Source organism: Chiloscyllium punctatum, chromosome 22 (genome assembly GCF_047496795.1).
Source record: "Chiloscyllium punctatum isolate Juve2018m chromosome 22, sChiPun1.3, whole genome shotgun sequence".
Taxonomy (NCBI): Eukaryota; Metazoa; Chordata; class Chondrichthyes; order Orectolobiformes; family Hemiscylliidae; genus Chiloscyllium; species Chiloscyllium punctatum.
Genome location: NC_092760.1, coordinates 16,852,468 through 16,873,821, shown reverse-complemented (window position 1 = coordinate 16,873,821; position 21,354 = coordinate 16,852,468). Strand labels below are relative to the sequence as shown.

General features: G+C 40.5%; 1 protein-coding gene across 1 annotated transcript in view; it reads right to left on the bottom strand.

The window, feature by feature from the left end:
* Positions 1 to 21,354, bottom strand: part of LOC140493869 (low choriolytic enzyme-like) — a 96,922-nt gene that overhangs the window by 11,952 nt on the left and 63,616 nt on the right. The window lies entirely within an intron of this gene.

Sequence of the window (21,354 nt, the reverse complement as noted above, 5' to 3'; positions counted from 1 at the left end):
AGCTCAAATTTGTCAAAATTAATTTACTGTTCATAAAAATGCTAATTTTGTCTGATAACACTGACTTTTAAATTTTCTAAAAGTTCCTTGACAACATACTCCAGTATTTTCACAATGACTCTAAGTGGCTTGTCATTCCCATTTTAGTTCTTTTTTCCTTCCTTGAATAGTGGCATTACCTTTCTATGTTTCAATCCACTAAGAATTTTAGAATTTAGGGAATTTTGGATCAGCAATTCAACTCTATCTACACTACCTTATTTTAGGATGAAGGTCATCAGGTTCCTGGGATCTAAGTTCTCCTATGGTTTCTGTTTGTTTTTGTTATTTACCTTCGATTTCTCACTAATATTGCTGTCTTGGTTCACCTCTACTTTTGATATGCATCTTCTATGTGAAGATAGATGCAAAACATTTATTCAGTTTTTCTATCTATCTTTCCAATACCAATCCTTATTTTAGCTAGAGTCCTCCTTTTTATTAACGCATATAAGGTCTTCCATTTGTTTACATATCGCTTTCTAGTTTATGTTCTTATTACATATCCTTTTCAATCAACTTTGTCACACTTATCTGGTTTCTAAAATGTTCCCAATACTCAGGAAAACTATGATTCTTTGCAGTATAAGCTTTTTCTTTCAGAAGAATGCCAAATATAATTTCATGAGTAAGTCAGGGATGATTTTTTAGTTTTTCATTAGCATATATTTTTGATTTGTTTCTTTAAATGTTGCCCTCAGTTTGTTTGCCACCACTCATTTTAGTCTATTTTACAAGGTTATTTCCCTTCAGGCCTACTTACTTCCAAGTCTAATAAGGAATTATTTATCCAACAAATACTGGGATATTACTAGTGAAATTAGCTTTATTTCACAATACCTTTTGGCTTCAATTGTCCCATAATACATTTCTCCAGAAAATTTCCAGGGTAAAAATTCACCTTGCACCCAAGTCAATTTGACTAGATTATACCAACATTACTCACAATTATCACATTGGAGCCTGAAGCAAAAACAACTATATCCTGCTTAATGCTCTATTTAACAGTATAACTATTGCTGGCAGCCTACAAGTTATTCTCACAAGTTAGTTATGATCCTTTAATTCCCATTCGTGCCAAATCTGCTTCCTGCTTTTGTGAACCAAGATCCTTTCTCATTACTGTCTATATGTCATACTTTGAGGGCTGCATTCCTCCTTTTCCATTCTGATTCTGTTTTTGAAATATTGAGTATACTGGAATCATTATTTACCAATCTTGGTCACCGTGTAACAATATCTTTGTCACAATGATTAGAACCAAATTATATCTGTACTTCTGTCCCTAGTTCATTGACTTTACTGTGAATGATTTTCATGTTTCAGTAAAAAAGCCTCCAACTTGTATGACTGTTCTTTCTATAAATCACATTCACTGATGGACCATTTCCATTACACTGACTGATTAGGTTTTCAAATCAGGGTTCAGAAGCTGACAATAGAATGAACTCTGGACCTCAACTGAGTTACTCTGGCAATATTATGCTCTATTGTTAATTTCCTATTGACCAGGAGATAAACACTGCACCCAATTGCAAGTAAAATTCAAGGACTCTTGTGAAGCAGTGGTAGTGTTCATACCTCTCAACCAAGAGATCCTGGTTCAAGTAAAACTTGCTCCAGAGGTGTTAAACATATACTAACATAATCCACAGGTTGATCAGAAAAAATATCTAGAAGTAAAATTCATACCATACATGTGCTAGGCAATAGCCATCTCCATAAGAGGTTATCCGTTCAATACCCTTTATGTTCAATGACATTACCATGGCTGATTCTCCCACTATTATAATCCTAGAGGTTATTGTTCACAACAAATTTAACAGCACAAGCTATATAAATACTGTAATGACAAAAGCAGGTCAGAGGCTAGAAATTCTAAAGTGAGTAACTCAGCTCCTGTCCTCTCTTGCCTTTTCACCTTCTAAAAGACACAAGCTAGGAGTGTGAAGGAAACCTCTCTCCTTTCCTGGATGAATGCAGCTGCAACACAAATTTTATGCAACCCAGGATATAGGAGCACCGCTTGGTTGGCACTCCATCTCCCACCTTCAGTATTCACTCCCTTCACAGTGGAACTAAGTTTATACATAGCCAAGATCACCACATGCAGGTCAATAGCACTCCTCTGACAGGCTGGAGAGGGAAGTTGTTATGCCTCACTGGGCTATGTGGTGGAAATCAACCTATTTACAGAGTTGTTATAAAAGTTAAAGATGTTGCAAAAGTACACAATATTCCAGAGTTTACCCCTCTTAGATACAGGTTGACAGAAAACAAAAACTGGGTTTACCTACTTAAGAAGAATGACTATTCATTACAAACAAAAATTCTCACTACAAGTAAACAATTATGAACCGTCAGCATACACCTCACTAGTTAAAACACTAATCCTCTTAAATCTCCCCCTTCTTATACATATAGACAGCCAAAAAAAAAATGAAGTTATGAGTGGATGGAAAGACAAGGAGGCAGCTGAATGGTCCTTGTTCATAAGTTTGTGGAGATGAGCCTTTTGGCTTGTCAGCAAGTGCTGCTCCTTGATCATGCTTCTCCAGGTTCTTTCAGATGCTCGCAGGGTCACAGGATGGCTAGTTCCCACTTATTTGACTTTGTCTCTTGACTTGTTAAGAAGTCAAACCTTACAGCAAAACACGAGGGAAAAATAAACCTGATTTCTTCAGGCTTGATATATTGTTGAAGTGAAAGTGGATAGCTTCTTCCCTTTCAGAGTTCCAATAGTTTCTCCACTAACATTCATACCTACGTGATATTCAGCTACCTGTAAGCCAGTCATAAGGTTATCAGCAGACAGAAGGCCTTTGTCATCAAAAACTGTCACCATTTCACAAATCAGTTATGTGGTGCTCGCCAAATGTCCATTTGTAAGGGCATAATGGCTTCACCTTGTTACAGACTTCCCCCACTGCTTGAACCTGTTACAGTGAATAGCAGCAACGTGATTTTAAGAAGTGCAGCAATCCTTCAACCTCCTGTCTCAAAACAATATTCCCATTTTAGACCACAATCAATAAAAAGGAAAAAAGTAATGGTCTTTCTAGAGATGGTGTAAGATTCAGCAGTTTGCCTTTCTGCAACATACAAACCTGCTCCAAAAGAAAGGAGTAGGCAATTCAGCCCCTCAATTTTATAACATAAGATGAAAGAGAGGAGACGACAATTCAGACCCTTGATTCTGCTGCACCATCTAATACATCATGATTGATTTAATCTTGGCCTCAAATCCACTTTCCTACCCATTCTCCACAACTCTTCAGGAGAAAGTGAGGACTGCAGATGCTGGAGATCAGAGCTGAAAAATGAGTTGCTGGAAAAGCACAGGTCAGGCAGCATCCAAGGAGCAGGAGAATCTTCATTCCTGAAGGGCTTATGCCCAAAATGTCTATTCTCCTGGTCCTTGGATGCTGCCTGACCTGCTGCACTTTTCCAGCAACACATTTTTCAGCTCCACAACTCTTCAACCAATTGATAACTATAAATCAGTCTATCATTTCCTTAAATGTTCTCAGTGTCCCAGCAGCCACTGTACTATGGGGAAGTAAATTATACAGATTCACAAACCTTTAAGAGAAAAGTATTTCTCCTCATCTGTTTTAAATCTACTATCCCTTATCCTAAAGCTATGACCTCTTGTTCTAGACTGTCCCCCATGAGGAAACATCCACTCCACCTCTACTCTGTCAATTCCCTTTAGCATCTTATACATCTCAATTAAATTGCCTCATTCTTCTAAACTCTACCTTTATATTCTATTCCTTTAGCAGTAAATGCCAAAATTTCATTTGCATACCTTATTACCTGTTGTACCTGTACATCAGCTTTCTGCCATTTGTTCACAAGGTCACCCAGATCCTTCTGTACCAAAGCACTCTGAAGTTTCTCTTCATTTAGATAATAAGTTGACTTTCTATTCCTCCAACCAAAATGGATTGCCTCAATTATTCACCTTAAATATTATCTGCCAAATTCTGGCCCATTCATATCCATTAATAATTTTCCATTTTTGATTGCAACATACTTTCCCACCTAACTTTGTGTCATCTGCATCCAAGTCATTAACAGACTGCAAATAGTTGGGGCCCAAGAACCAAACTCTGCAGCACTCCACTAAATACAGTTGAGACCGTAGTGCTGGAAAAGCACAGCAGGTCAGGCAGCATCTGGGGAGCAGGAGAATTGACATTGAGCATAAGCCCTGCATCAAGGGGTTATGCCCGAATCATTGATTCTCCTGCTCCTTGGATGCTGCCTGACCTGCTTTGCTTTTCCAGCACCACACTCTTAACTCTGATCTCCAGCATCTGTAGTCCTCACTTTCTCCTACTAAATACATTTTACTAAACAGAAAAAGACCCTTTTATCCCAACTCTGTTTTCTATTGGTCACCCAATCCAAGCTAAGAAAATACACTTAATCACTATGATCTTACCTTATGTATTAAAATTTTTTGTGTACCACCTTATCAAATGCCTCCTAGAAGTGCAGATATACCACATCTACAGGATTCTCATTATTCATCTTACTGTCACATCTTTGAAGAACTAGAAAATTTGTCAAATTTAAATTTACTTTTTAAAAAAAAATGTGGACTCTGCTGGTTTGTTTTTGGACTTTCCAAATGTTCCATTATTACTCACTTAATAATGGCTTCTAGCAATATCCTAATGACACATATTAAATTAATTTGTCTATAGTTTCCTACATTCTGCCTCCCTCCCTTTTTGAATAAGAGCATTTTTCTAATCAATTGGAATCATTCCAGCATCCAGGGAACTTCAGAATATTATAACTAATGGATCTACTATCCCTGCTGCCACTTCCTTTAAGACCCTCGAATGTAGGTTATCAGGTTCTAAGGATTTTGTCTGCCTTCAATCCTATTAGTTTGCTCAGTACTTTTCCCCTAGTCATGATGATTGCTCTTTCTCATAAATAGTGGACCAGTAGTTAGCACTGCTACCTCAGTGCCAGGGACCCTGGTTCAATTCCACCCTAGGGTGATTGTCTGTGTGGAGTTTGCATGTTCTCGCCATGTCTGCAAGAGTTTCCTCCCATTGTCCAAAGATGCGCAGGTAAGATTGATTGGCCATGCTAAATTGCCCACAGTGTCCAGGGAGGTACAGGCTAGGTGGGTTAGCCATGGGAATTGCAGGGTTATTGGGTGGGGGTCTGTGTGAGATGCTTTTTGGAGGATTAGTGTGGTCTTGAAGGGCTGAATGGCTTGCTTCCACAGTATAGAGATTCTATGATATTCTGAATGCTTCACACATTTCACAAAGTTTTTAAGTTCTATTATCAAATTTTCTTAAATCTTATGGAATTCCTTGGTGCAATATGATATTCACACATTCTGTCCCTTCCATTTTCTGCTAACAATCAGTTTCATCACTAACATGCAATACTGACATTTCCTTTAACTTTGATTTTCTAATTTTCCATGCAACTGGTTTTCTTGGTTCTTAATTTAGCTGTTGGTACTTATTATGCAGACTACAACTGGATCTTTCTCCTCCCATTCCAACTTCCTCTGTAGCCCAGATGAGATATTAAACCCTGGTACCAGGCAGGCAACACAGCCTTCAGGACTGTCAATCCTGGTCACAGAGAACAATGTCAATTCCCCTGATTTTTATATCCCCAAATACAACTACATTGCTGTTTCTGCCCCTCTAGAATAGCTCCCTGCATCAGTATATTACAATCAGTTTGCTCATCTCCTCTACAGTCCTCACTCTTGTCCACACAGGAAGCAAGAATCTTGATTCTGCTGAACAAGGACAAAGGCTGAGGTTCCTGCAGCATTGTCTCCTGGATCCCTCTACTCACTTCACTCAGTCACACCCTCCTGTCCTTGACTACTGACCAAATTTAATGTAAGAGGTGTGACTCTTTCCTGAAACAGTGTCCAATTAAGTCTCATCCCAACAATACATTTTATTCATTAAAAATATCTTCATATATTGTAACTACAGTAGTTTGGTTTTATATAGTTTTAGCATATTGAGAACAAGCAACATTGGAGTTTGACACTCCTGATTGATCCAACAATCCAAGGTATTTCTTGCTTATGCAACATATTAGTTACATATATTTGAGGCACCGGTTGGGTCTGATAACTGAATGGACTCCCATTGTACTTTGGACAAAATGACCTTAGATAATGGTCTTTCCCCACTGCACCTTAGTGGCAGCTGTCCCAAGATTTCAGTCACCCTGCAGCATGTTGTCCTGTACCTTGAAATGTGCCAGTCTGCAACACTCAGTTGAGGTAAACTCCTTGCTCTAGAAGACCAACAAATTTTGGGCAGACTAAAGAGCATCTTTCACCAAGTTGAAAGTCCTCCAGGCATAATCTATGCTCGACTCAGTGTGCGTCTGCGGCAACAGACTGTATAGCACAGATTCCTGCATCATAGGGCTGCTCGGGATGATAGACAAATACCACAGCATCTCTCTCCAGATTTCTTTTGAAAAGGAACATTCTAGCAGGTAATGTGTAATAGTCTCTTCCCCTACCCCCCCCCCCTCCCCCCACACTTCCTCCTGCAGCTGTAGTGCAGAGAGTCTAAGTGTACATGAAGGATCTGACAGGCAGTGCCTTTCCCACCACCAGGCAAATGTCATCTTCTGATGAGGAGGCATTCTGCCAAATGACTTTTGACAATCTGAGGGAACAAGCCAACAGGGTCCACCTTCACATAGGCTTACGGTCAAAGGTATTTTTCTTTGCAAATTTCTCCACGAAATGGTCCAACTACTTGGAGCATTCCATAGCATTGAGGCCAGTCCCATCCTTCAAAACACCAGGGACAGGAAGAACTTCAGTACATACTTTACCAAATAACACTTGGTGTTTTTATACCGAGGTTTGGTGCATAGCTAGATGCAGCACACACAAAAGTAGCCATCAGGATGAGGGCAGCATTGGGTATGTTCTTGCCCCCCCTTATCTAGAGCTTTGTACATAATGTCTTTGTGGACATTGCCTTCCATTTCATTTGGAGTTCTAAGGAAGGTAGCTAGGGTGACTGCAACAACGCAGGTTCTGGGAACGGGCCAGACCTGCACTACCTACAATAAACCGGACTGTACTCACACCTAATGACCAGATTTTTATCCATAATGGAAAGAAAACAATGCTCCCAAAAGCCCAGTTTCTGTCTCACCTTAGCGATATGCTCCTCCCAAAGTTTTGCACACGCATCAATTCCTCCAAACTATATTCCCAGTACTCTTCAGGTAATCTACTTTGATGGTGAATGTGATAAAGGATCTGTTGGGCCAGTTCCCAACAATCACGGCCTTGCTTTTGCCTCAACTTACCTTGGCTCTCAAGGTCAGATTGAACTGCTCACAGATGCTCATGAGTCCACGTACTAACAGTGGATCCAAATGGAAAAAGGCAACATCATCCATGTACAGACTTTGATTTGCAGGCCTCCACTGCCTGGAATAATCAGCTCTCTCATGCTTGCATACTTCCAAACAGACTTATAAAAAGACTTTATACAGCACGTGAGCAAGGCAGGAGAGAGTGGACAGCCCTGCCTGACTCTGGATATGACCAGGAAGCTTTCCGATTCCCATCTGTTGATGGAAATGGTAGTACTTATGCTGGTGTAGAGAAGTTGGGTCCAAACACCTATTCACTCTCCAAACCCATTTTGAAGGTCACATCCCACATATAGGTGTGTGATATACTGTCAACGGCCTTCTTTTAGTCCATCCAGATGAAGAAGTCATCCATCTCCCCTTGCACATAGGCGATCATATCCCTGAGGAGCACAAGTGTGGTTGGGATCAATCACTAATCCCAAAACAGACCTGACCTGGTTGCTGCTGACCTTAGACAGAATTTTGTAATCTGCATTTAGCAGTGAAATTAGCCCCCAATTTCTAGTTTCCTCCCTTTCCCCTTTCTGCTTGTAAATGAGGTGAGCAAACTTTCCCAAGCCTCCCTTTTTTATTTCAAAAGCATACAACCTTCATTAAAAAAAACCTCATATGTACAAAGTCACTGAAGCTGTTCAGTTTTGTACAGTAGCATATGAAGAAACACACATTGAAGTTTGGCTCTATCCAACAAACAATCCAAAGGCATTTCTTTCTTGTACAAAATTATACTCACATATATTAGAAGTATCAGTGAGTCAGATAACTGAACAGACCCAATTTAACTCCAGCAGAAAGACCTTAGACATGGTCTGAAGCTCAGGTTCTTGCTCAGTATCTCTGAGCTGGAGTTCTCAAGCAACCAACACTTGCTACAGGTGTGGTCACTATAAACAGCAATGATATCCAGCAACTCCAACATCATGCCTGATTCCTCCTACAGTTGTTATCTTTTTAATCAGTAAAATATTTCTCAATTTACCTTTAATTTGAATGCAACTTAGAATGGATATTCAAACCAGCTGCCACATACTAACCAATAAAGGTTTGGTTTTCTTTTGATTACCCTCTGTTTTGTGCTGAGCCTTTGAATCCTGAGACTCAATTTCTGTTTTTAAGGACCTTGCAAACTGTGAACCAAAAACATGTAAATTGCACCTTTTGAGGGCCACATCCAGCTATCATCAATCCTTTAATTGTGACTGTTTAGGTTTGTATTGTAGAAAGCCCGGTAGTTCTCGTCGTCCAGATGCATATTTTGCAGGCTCCTGAGCTGATCAGAGGCAATCCTCTTCAAAGTTATTGTAGTATAATCCTTCTCCTATGCGTTCTGAATGTTGCCCGAACTTTCCTTGCACCCCCTTGCTGAGAACCCAATATCGCACTTCCCTGATCTTCTTGATGCAGTAAAATTGCCTGTAATTCCAGCAATTGTCTTTGCAACCTACAGGCACTATATAGTTCCAGCAATGCATTTGGCTATAAAAAACTTAATTTTTTTTTTAAAACTGCTAGTTGATATAAAAGTAATGAATCAGCATTGTGGCAACCCCATGTTGCATGGGAAAAGTCTAAAGAGAAGACAGAGATGGAAAGAAAGACACAGAAAATAGAGACTTCATGACACAGTTTTAAAGAATGTGCAAGACTTTTGAAGGTGGCATATCATAAAGACAGTACTGAGTGAAACATAAATTGGCTTTCAAAATAATGGTATTGAGTATAAAGGCATGGAAGCTTGTTCTGAACTCTTATGAATCTCTGGCAAGGTAAAAACATTTTATCGAGCCTGTTCATCATATATTAAGAAGGATACAAGGAGACTTAGCTGAGTGATTCCAGAAATGAGGGACTTCAGCTACAAGGTTACATGAGAAAAACTGTTGAGGATGTTCATCTTGTAGCAGAGAGATTCAAGAAAGATTTGACAAGTGTGGATAAGATGGACAAAGCTAAGCTATTCTCAATAGCTGATGGTGTATTGATTATGGAACATATGCATATAAGGCTTTAGGCACATTACACAGGGTTGGAGAAAGATGTATTTTATGATGCTTGTGAGGAAGGTGGAAGTGGAGATAATCACTGATTTCTCAGAAAGGTGGCTGGACTTTTAATGGAAATAACTTTGTATGGCAACATAGAGCAGTGAAAATAGAACTGAACTGGATTGCTTCAGAATACTGACATGGACTCAAGAGTTGAAAATGATCTTCATGCCTTGATGGGGGGATTGCTAAAATCAGAAGGTATCACTTGGAATCGGGAGCAGACTTGCATCAAACCAAGCAAGGGACAATCCAGTCAAAGGACTGACACTTAAGCGGGTGTGGGGATTCCACCCAGTGGCTGAAAAGTCAGATCTGAGATATCTCCACTAGCTTGGGAAGTCACAGATTTTAGAATAGCCACATGTATAATTGCCTGAGGTTGTGGCCTCTTCTTCATAAGGGCATTCAGCCTCTAAGAGTTTCAGGCTAATTAGGTGCCTGGCAATCTCTAGATACAGAGTGTGGTGCTGGAAAAGCACAGCAGGTCAGGCAGCACTTGAGGAGCAGGAAAATCGACGTTTCGGGCAAAAGTCCTTCATCAGGAATGTCTGCTGCTCCTCAGATGCTTCCTGACCTACTGTGCTATTCCAGCACCACCCTTTTGACCCTAATCTCCAGCACTTGCAGTTCTCACTTTCACCTAACCTCAAGATACAGCAGTGCTACTGAGAATGACAGCCACAGTTTGGTCTGCAGATGGCTCCAGAGCAGGAGCAGCATGGAATTTGGAATACGAGCCATTAAGGCTAGGTACAGCACAGGACAGTGGTCAATGAAAGGAATTATAGAATAGCCTGTAATAGCTTGTTGGAATGCAACCATTAGGCACAGGGTGCCCAGATTAGAAGGATCCTGAAATACTCCACGATGGACAGTATCCTGTCACCAAGTCATCCCTTATTTACATGTTCATATACATGACACTGACCCAGCCAGCACAGAGCCAACTCTTAAGAGCGAACAGAACCCCTGCTCACTCATGTTTATACCTGTCAACCAGGGATCCTTGATTAGATCAGATTAACAGCCCCACGAAAGGAACTTGTATTCTATGAGATCCACCTGGCTGATATTGTTCCAACCACTACATCCCTTCCCCTCTGAGTCCTGGGATGGCCAGGATAGCTCGTTGTCTGTGATCAATACCACCAAGAGTCCATGTTTTGCAAAAGATGCTCAAAACTTTTCAATTATCATCCACACGTTTGACAACTGAACTCTATGCATGGTCAACCACTTTGAATGGGGGTCCACAATGACTAAAAACATACAGCCCACGAAATATGTGTAAACGAGGTCAGAGTTTATGTGGCGCTAATATGCTGGCATCCAAACCTGGCCACCAGCCATAACTTCTCACCAATATCTTTATTTTGGACCCCCTGGATGACTCTGGTGGAGTTCAGCCTGTATGTGGCAGTAACCCTTGCTTGGGACAATAACTCTTGCTTCCTATCACAATATGCCATTCTCTACTGTGATCTGGTCTCACCAGGTCCAGAAAAGTTTCAATTCTGGTTGTGGTGGCCCTCTTGTTTCCCCCAATAGTTGCTAAAACCAACAGCTGCTTTAGTTTTGCCAGGATGAGACCTTTTCGTCTGTTGTTGTCAGTGGAGTCCAGAAAGTTTAAAACCAGAGCAGATTCATAGAGTGACAGAAATGTACAGCATGGAAAGACTTTTGTCATCCAACACGTGCAACTCATCCATGCTGACCAGATATCCTAAACTGGTCTAGTCCCATTCGTCAGTGTTTGGCCCATATCCCTCTAAACTCTTCCTATCATTGTGCCCATCCAGATGACTTTTAAATGTTGTAATTGTACCAACCTCCACCACTTCCTTTGGCAGTTCATACCATACATGCACCACCCTCTGCGTGAAACAAGTTGCCCCTTAGGTCCATTTTAAACCTTTCCCTTCTCACCTTAAACCCGTGCCTTCTAATCTTAGACTCTTCTGCCATGGGAAAAGACTTTGGCTATTGATCTTATCCATGCCCCTCATTATTTAATAAACTTCTAAACGGTTACCACTCAGCCTCCAATGCTCCAGAGAAAATAGTCCCAACCTAATCAGCCTCTCCTGATAACGCAAAACCTCCAATCTGGCAACATCCTTATAAACCTTTTCTGAACCCTTTCAAGTTTAACAGCATCTTTCCTATAGCAGTGAGACCAGAATTTAACACAGTATTCCAAAAGTGGCCTAACCGACATCCTGTACAGACCTCTCAACTCCTGTGTTCAATGCACTGAACAATATAGGCAAGTGTACTGAAATGACTGCACAGAGGCCAGATCCTGTCACTAAGTCACCCTTTATTCACTAGTGCACAATACACTGGCGGTAGCCAGCTACCTTGGAGTCAATTCACAACTGAGGAGGTTCTGATCTCCTGGTCGTATTTTTTTCCCATTACCAAGTCTCTCCTGATTATATATTTTTTTTAAAGAAGAAAAATAGAAGACAAGTGTCTTCCTAACCAAGGGAACTCTCTTCCTCCTTACAGTACACTGGCTGTGTAGCCAGCTAGCTCGAAGTCAGTCACCTGACCTGAGGAGATTCTCATCTCCTGTTTTTTTCTATTTTTCATTACATTTATTGTAGAACTGGTCAAGTTACACAAATCATTGGCATACACTAATTCTGATATGTACAAAAATCTTTAAATTAATAACCATACAAAAAGTTCCACTTCATTGCTCAGTCAAAAGCATTGCTAACACTGATGAAGCAAAAGAGAAAGTGAATCATCAGATTTCTTAGATCCTGCCTGGCTGAGTCGGAGGCATACTCTATAACAGTCCATTTTATGAAGTCTGTAATAGGCCTAGAATAAATGTGTTATTACACGTTTCAAGGAGTGACAATACAATAATTATTCTATGATATGCTTTCTCCTGGTTATATCTTTTCTTCTTTTTTACTTTATCTTTTCTTCTTTTTATATCTTTTTATTCTTTTTTATTTTATGCCACAAGAATTCATCAACCCAAGGAAAGACCTAAGCTTCAGTACAGACATGGGAGCCGGGGTATCTTTGATTGTCCTCACTTTATCTTCCAATGGGTATAACCCATTCTTGTCAAGTCTGCAGCCCAAGTGGATCACTGCGGTGCCTGGAATATGTTTTTTTACCCTCCTAAGGCGTACACAGCCTTGGAGATATGTTTAAGCACTATGTCCAATTCTCTAAATGCTCTTTATTGATCTTCCCATTATTAGCTCTTCATAAATGCTGACCTGAGGTAGACTTTATAAAATGTTCTCCTTCATCTGCTGGAAAATGGTACAGGCTGATGATACCTCAAAAGGCAGTCTTGTATATTGGTACAAACCTTTATGGGTATTATTTGTAGCATACTTCTGGGAATCCTCATCTAATTGCAACTGCAGGTACACATGGCTCATGTCCAGCTTCGTGAAGGACAACCACTACCACCAACCCTTCCCTGCTAGTTTTGTGTATAAATCCTCTTTGTGAGGTTGGGGTATTTATCCAATTGTGAAAAGCAGTTTATCATTTTTTTCAAATCCCCACAAAGGTGAACTGACCCATTGGGTTTCACAATCAGTACAACCAGTGCTGCCCACTCTACAAACTGTACTAGTTTAACGATTCCTTCACATTCCAGCCCCTTGGTTTCTGCATCTATTTTTCCATGTAGGCAAATGGCACTGGGTTGTCCTTGCAGAATTGTGGAATTGCTTCTTGGTCAACATGCAAGATGGCCTTGGCTCCTCTGATAGTCCTTAGACCCTCTGAAAATATTCCAGATATTTAATTAAGACTTCACACAGGCAGCCATTTTCTAAATGTTGAACCAGTCAAGTTTAATCTTTTTCAATCAAGTCACCCCATCAAGCTTGGACTTGAACCTTTGACTACAATTAGTGGTAACTAAACCAGCTGTGCCTTTCCAGAGACTGGAACCAAAGTTGTATCCTTAAGCTGTACAAGTTCCCTGGTAAGTGTTCTCAACTTGGCTGAGGTCTTATGCAAACTTAAGGGTTGGAGTCTAGAATGAATTTTTGTAAAGTCTGGTCCAATCACTGATATAGCTGTGCCAGTATCAACCTCCATTAGAACTGGATGACTATTTAACTAGACGTTTGTTGTAATTCGGTCTGACTTAGATGTTGCAAAGCAATTGAACTGTTCCAAACCAGATGTAAGTGGACTTTCCAGGGTGTGCACTCTCCTGGATACTGGCCTATGACTTCGCGTACTCAGTTCAGATCAAATGAGACTCTTTCGCTGGCCTAAATCCTCAAGAAAATTTTAACCGATTGGCCAAGGCTCAGCTTTGTTTTGGGGTTTTGCTCTGGGCTGACTAGGGTCCCTCAATTCAGGATATGTCCTGAGTGAGGCTATGCAACTGCTTTCACTCAAATGGTGTTCCCCAAGCTCAACTGGACTGGCGAGGATGTCGGGACTTCCATCGGCACACCCCGTAACTCATAAGGTCTGCCTGCCACATTTTCTAATGACAATGTCAATTGTAGTGTTTGTTTAAAGTCCAGTTAGCCTTCAGCTAGTAGGTGTTTTACAGGGTCACATCATCAGTCTAACATACCAAATGTTCTTTCAGTATCTTACTTAGCATTAAACTAAAATTTCATGTCTCTGCCAGTTGTCTTAACATCATCAAAAATCCCCATATGGATCCTCCTGGTTCTCAAATTGTCGAATGAAACTGATAGAGTCTCAGAATTAGAGGGGGATTCAGGTTGTAATATTCCTCAGCTAAATCTTTCACCTCTTGAAAGGTTTTAGTGTCTGGTGCCGCCAGAAAGGTCAGGCTCCAAATATCCAAGAAAGTTGCGTGCTCATACGCTACCAGAAGAATTACTCGTTGCTTTTCAACTGTCCCAATGTAACTTGCCTGGGAAAAAAACACATTCTTTCCAGATACTGGACCAGTCTTTAATGGCAGGATTGAATGAGTTAAGCTTCGCAAACAGCAGCAGAAATGCTTACCGAAATTCAATGATGAGTAAATCTCTTAAAGGGCATGTTTTTCTCTCATCACCATAGAATTAACTTCATGAAGGCCGATATCCCTTTACCAAGTCACCCTTTATTTATGCATTCATCGTACATGACACTGACCCAACTAGCATGGAGCTGGCTCCTAGAGTGAACAGAACTCCTGATATTCATGTTTTGTTTTTGGTTTTTTTCCTCTTAATTTTTTTTTCTTTTCCCTAGCACCCATTTTGTGTGTGTGCAGGTGATATTCATGTTTATATCTGTCAGCCAGGACTCCCTGTTTGGACCAAATTGACAGCACCAATCATGGTGACATTGTTCCAACTATGACAGATCCCTCTCTCTGAGTTGCAGCTAGGCTGGCAAAGTTTACCATCACCATGTGGCATAGGCATAACCTGTTACTGACAAAGTAAAAGGGTGGCAGGAGGTCTTTACATCTCCATTAACTGATCACTTAAGGTCACAAATTGCACAAGAGCTGGCAGATTTTTTGATCAATAACCTTCCAGTGTTAAAATCCTAGAAGCGGCAGGTAGGCATCAGGTATAGCATCCCACCAAGCCAGCATCCACCTGAACAGGATATAATGTTCCATCCAAAAACCAGACAGGCCACTCATTGAGTATGTCTACAAACAATTAAATCAAAAGCTTTAGGCAGACCTTCTTCTTGTATTATTATCAATATTAAAAAAATCAATATTGAAAATAATTATTCAACAGGAAGAAAGTGAGGACTCAGATGCTGGAGATCAGAGTCAAAACGTGTAGCACTGTAAACGCACAACAGGTCAGGCAGTGTCTGAGGAGCAAGAGAATCAATGTTTCGGGCATAAACCCTTCCACAATTATTCAACAGTCCAGTAGGGATTGCTTTTAAAAATAGTTGTGACATTTATATCATGGTAAAGAAAATTAGAAAATTGGCACTACTTATTTAAAATAAGGCAGACTTAGCAAATGGAATTGTGACACTTGGTGTCCACAGGTTGGACTCCTGAAAGTTAGGTGACCCCCTTTATCATTTCTGAACAGACTGAGACAGATATGACAAAATACCATTTGGGAAATTATTTAAGATGCAAAAGACCATGAAAGTTTGACTGACAACCCTTCACAATTTAAATGAGAGCTTTAGCTTGGCAATAATTGCTAGATTTGCTAATCACATGAAGATAGGATTTCACATATAGGCCTTCAGTGAGATGACCACAGCTGTAGTGTTGATGGGATTTCAAACAGTTTACATTGGTTGTCACTTACATCTGCTTTAATCCATTGTGTGTATAATGGTACACACTGGTGCTGCATTAACATGACTGAAACTGGCTTGAGAAGAAAGCTGATGCCTTATGAATCCTTAAGGACACCGAGCAAGGCAGTCTGGGATTAGCACTTCAAAGGAAGAGATCACATAGTGAAAGGAAAGAACCCTGCTTCAAAACGACAGTGATATCAAGTAGTGTTGGGGACAAATAATTTTACTCATAAGGTTATACATCTTTGCTACAAGCCATATTTTAAATAGAAATTCTGGAAACTTCCAATCACCATTTGTCTTCAAGAATTGAAAGGAAAATCTTTCAATTGGTGTCATTCAGGGAAGAAAATCTGGTCTACATATACCTTGATTACCTACAGTGTGGAAACAGGCCCTTCAGCCCAACAAGTCCACACCGACCCTCCAAAGAGAAACCAACCCCTCTATATTTACCCCTGACTAATCCACCTAACACTACGGGCAATTTAGCATGGCCAATTCACCTAACTTTGGATTGTGGGAGGAAACAGGCTCACATCTCTGATATGATCCTTGCAAGCCTCTCAGTTTCATTGAATCATACTGTAAGAAAAGGCCCTCTAGCCCATTGAGTCTGTACCACCAAAAATATACAACTGCTTGCAGTAGTCTCACTGACCCACAGTAGTGCCACAGTGTTGAACATTATGAGACTTCCATGTCTTTATCCAAATGCTTTTTAAAGGTTGTCAGTTTACCTGCCTCATTGTCCTCTAAGGCAGTCGCCATTCCAGATCCCCACCACCCTCTGGCTGAAAAATCTTTTTCTCAAATCCCCTCTGGACCTCCTGTCCCTTGTTTTTGACCCATTGGCTGAAGAGAACAGCTGCTTTCTATTCACCATGTCCAAGCCCCTCATAATCTTAAAAGTCGCAACCAGGTCTCCATTTAACCATCTCTGCTCCAAAGAAAAGTGTCCAAGCTTATCCAGCCTTTCTTCATAGCTGAACTGCTTTATCCCAGGCAATATCTTCTGCATGCAATCACATCCTTTCTCTGGTGTTGTGACCAGAAGTGCACGCAGCCTAACCAAGATTTTGTACCACTCCAACATAACCTTCTTATTCTTATAAATCTATCCCTGAACTTACAAAGGCATCTGTCCCTTATGCCTTCTTTATTATCTTACTAAACTGTCCAGCACCTTCAGTGATCTGTGGACAACTGCTCTAAGATCCCTTTGTTCCTCTTAGCTTCCTATTGTCTCACTTTTCCTTGAGTAGTCTCTTATCCTGTTATTTTTTAATCACATTTTTAAAAACAATCCATCTGACAGAGTGTTTGAAGAAGCTGCATTCCTGATGAAGACCTCATGTTCGAAACATTGATTCTCCTGCTCCTTAAATGCTGCCTGACCAGCTGTGCTTTTCCAGCGCCACACTTTTTGACACCATTTTAGAAAGCTGCCTATTTTGTTTTGCATTTGTAACACTTTGAGTGCAAATTACATCTCCTGGAATCATCTTTATGTTTGTATTTACATCTGATTTTGGGGTATGTGTGTTGTTGCACTTACAATTTTTAAGTTCATTCATGGATGCGCTTCGGCGGGTCGGTGTGGACTTGTGGGTCAGCATTTATTGTCCATTCCTAATTGATCTTGAGAGATGGTAGGCAGCTGCAAGGCACACTTTCCAAGATTTTGACCATTTTGAGTACTGCAACTTGTAGATGGTACACATTGTTGCTATTTGAAGGGAGTGAATGCTGAAGGTGATGAAAGGGGTGCTCGTCAAGCAGGCTGTTTGTCTTAGATGGTGCTAAGCTTTTTGGGTGTTGTTGGAGCAGCATTCATCAAGACAGGAGGAAAGTATTCCATCACATTCTGACTTGTGCCTTGTAAATGGTGCTCAGGCTTTGGGGAGTAAGGAGATTAGATTACTTACAGTGTGGAAACAGGCCCTTTGGCCCAACAAGTCCACACCGACCCGCCGAAGCGTACCAACCCAGACCCATTCCCCTACATTTACCCCTGCACCTAACAGTACGGGCAATTTAGCATGGCCAATTCACCTAACCTGCACGTTTCTGGACTGTGGGAGGTAACTGGAGCACCCAGAGGAAACCCATGCAGACACGGGGAGAATGTGCAAACTCCACACAGCCAGTCGCCTGAAGCGGGAATTGAACCCGGGTCTATGGCCTGTGAGGCAGCAGTGCTAACCACTGTGCCATCGTGCCGCCCACAACCAGTCCACACCGAACCTCCGAAGAGTAACCCACCCAGACCCATTTCCCCTTGACTAATGCACCTAACATTATGGGCAATTTAGCATGGCCAATTCACCTGACCTGCACATCTTTGGACTGTGGGAGGAAACTGGAGCAACTAAAGGAAACCCACGCAGACATGGGGAGAATGTGCAAACTCCACACAGTCACCCAAGGCTGGGATTGAACCTCGGACCCTGGTGCTGTGAGGCTACAGTGCTAACCACTGAGCCACCATGCCAGGAGGTGAGTTAATCACTGCAGGATTCCGAGCTTCTGACCTGTTCTTGAAGTCATAGTATTCAAGGGATTGTCCACTTTAGTTTCTGGTCAAATCTGGCATCCAGTTTATTTATATTGGTAGGTTCAATGATGGCAATATCATTCAATTATATTTTGGGTGTGGTTAAAATCCATTATTCTTTCCTTCGATGTAAGCTGACAAAAAAAATCTTGTGCCTGTTCTTTCAAGTCGGAACGCACAATTGCTATGTGAAAAGGGAATTACAATTGCAAATAAAAACAAAGAGCCAATGAAAGAAAGAGAATGAGAAAGGAAAAGAGAATTAATAAAAACATGTGGATGAAGTGCAAATGCAGTGCATGAGAGAGATTCATCATTTTGAGCAAGAAATAGCAAAACTGAAAGTGATTAACATTAGGGTTGCTACAAATTTTGAGTCAGATTCTGAGCAGACTTTTGAATGAAAAATTTATGGTTAGTATCAGAGTTTAATGATGAGTAAGTCATGTTTTATTTGAGAAGATTGCTGAGATTAAAGTGGTTGAAAATGAGAGTCAGATTTTGAGCAGACTTTTGTATGAAAATTTTATGGTTAGTAACAAAGTTGTATTTCATTTGAGAAATTTGATAAGAGATTAAAATGCTAAAAAATGTAAACACTATGTCTTTTTATTTTTCGGTTTTTAAAAAACTGTGGACTGAAATGAGAAATAATTGTTCTAAACCATCATTTACAAGGATGGGTGCATATTTTTAAAGTTAGGAATCTGTTACCTACTGTGAAACCTATTTGCCAAATGTGGGTTTCAGCAATATGCAGATGAACTGGAGCTGAGGGGTTTATAGAATCATACAGTACAAAAGAAGCCCTTTGGCCTACTGTATAGTTAAAAATAAAACGCCTATAATAATACCATTTTTCTCCACTAGGTAAATAGCATTGAATTTTAAGACACTTCAAGATTTGGAGGAGCTGGTGTGGCTGGGATGGACAAAGCTAAAAATCACACAACATCAGGTTATGGTCCAACAGGTTTATTTGGAAACACTAGCGTTCAAAGTGACAACCACCTGATGAAGAAGTAGCGCTTCAAAAGTTAGTGCTTCCAAATGAACCTATAAGACACTTCAAGTGCTCATTCTAGTACTTTTTAAAGGTTGTGAGGTTTCTCGCCTCAACTACCCTCCCAGGCCTTGCATTCCAGACCTCTCTGTCTGTGACTTTAATAATTTTACTTCAGCAAGTTCCTTTGTAGTATTTATAACAATCTCAATGTTAATCACTTTCAGTTTTGCTGTTTCCTGCTCAAAATGATGAATCTCTCTCATGCACTGCATTTCATTCTTATTACTAGTCTGTAATTGCTGGACTTATTCTTCCAAGTTTAAAAAATAAATATGTAAAGTTTACAATTCTTCAGTCTAGATGTAGGTTTGCTCGCTGAGCAGGGAGGTTCATTTCCAGATGTTTCGTCACCTACTAGGTAACATCTTCAGCAGGCCTCAGCCGAAGCAGTGTATAGCATTCCTGCTTTCTATTTGTATAATGGGTTTCTTTGGGTTGGTGATGTCATTTCCTGTGGTGACGTCACTGTCTGTTCTTTCTCTCAGGGGGTGGTAAATGGGGTCTAACTTGATGTGTTTGTTCATAGAGTTCCGTTTGGAATGACATGCTTCTAGGAGTTCTTGTGTGTGTCTCTGTTTGGCTTGTCCTAAGATGGATGTGTTGTCCCAGTTGAAGTGGTGTCCTTCCTTATCTGTATGTAAGGATAATAGTGAGAGAGGGTCATGTTGTATTGTGACTAGATTATGTTCATGTACCCTGGTGGCTAGTTTTCTGCCTGTTTGTCCAATGTAATGTTTGTTACAGTTCTTGCACAGTGTTTTGTAAATGTCATTAGTTTTGCTTGTTGTCTGTGTAGGGTCTTTCAAGTTCATTAGCTGCTGTTTTAATGTGTTGGCGTGTTTGTGGGCACCATGATGCCAAGGGATCTGAGTAGTCTGGCAGTCATTTCTGAGATGTCTTTGATGTAGGGGAGAGTGGCTAGGATTTCTGGATGTGTTTTGTCTGCTTGTTTGAGTTTGTTGCTGAGAAATCAGCGGACTGGGTTCATTGGGTACCCATTCATTTTCTGGCCCAGCTCTGTTTGTGTTCCATTGAAGACAGCACTCTGCCAATTTATTTTCTTACCCTAGATTGATCATTGACATGTTCCATCAGCTAAATCTTGAGATCATTGTCATCTAAACATTGCCCAAACCTATCATACAGAATGTGGATCTTTTACAAGGTCATGTTCTAGACAGACTTAAGGTATTATTCACTGAGTTCCAAAACTGTTCATGGGAAAAAACCCAAAAACTTAAAAGCAAAATGCTACTGAGGCTCAAGATCTGAGGAATTTTCTGCAAACATCCAAAACGTGTGGATAAAGCCATCAGATTTCATGTAGGCTGAAAGAAGGCAAAAAAAGGAAACTTCTTCAAGTAAAATTATTAAAGTCACAGACAAAGGGAATAGTATCCTTGTCAGATACCTTGTTTAAGCATCTAAAGTAGGGATGGGCAAAGTTCTGGGTTAAGAAGAAGAAAGCAAGTGACGTGCCTCAAGTAGTTTAAGACATAGATGAGGCTAAAATACTAAAGTTCCAGAGAACATGGGACAGAACAGGGAAAGCCACGAGAAAGAATAAACGTAGTACAAGGAAAGTTAAAAGTCTCTCATTAAGTCAGTGCAGATTTGTCTAATTAAAATTCAAACAAGCAATTTTTGCGGTTTCCAAATCTCAACTAGCATGATAGCCTTAAAACTCAGCAAAAAAAAAGCAACTCCTCAGGTATTGAAGCAATCCATATCCATTTGCAGCAAGACCTGAACACATCCAGTAACATTCACACCAGACAGATCCCAGGCAATGACCAGTATGAACAAGGGAGGATCTAACAATTGCCCTTTCACCTTCAATGGCATTACCTGAATCCCTCATGACCAACATCCTGGAGTTTACCATTGACCATAAACTGAACTGGACTAGCCATATAAATACAGTGTCTAGAAATGTTTTTGGCATTTCCTTAAGAAAAGAAACCTTGGTTCTA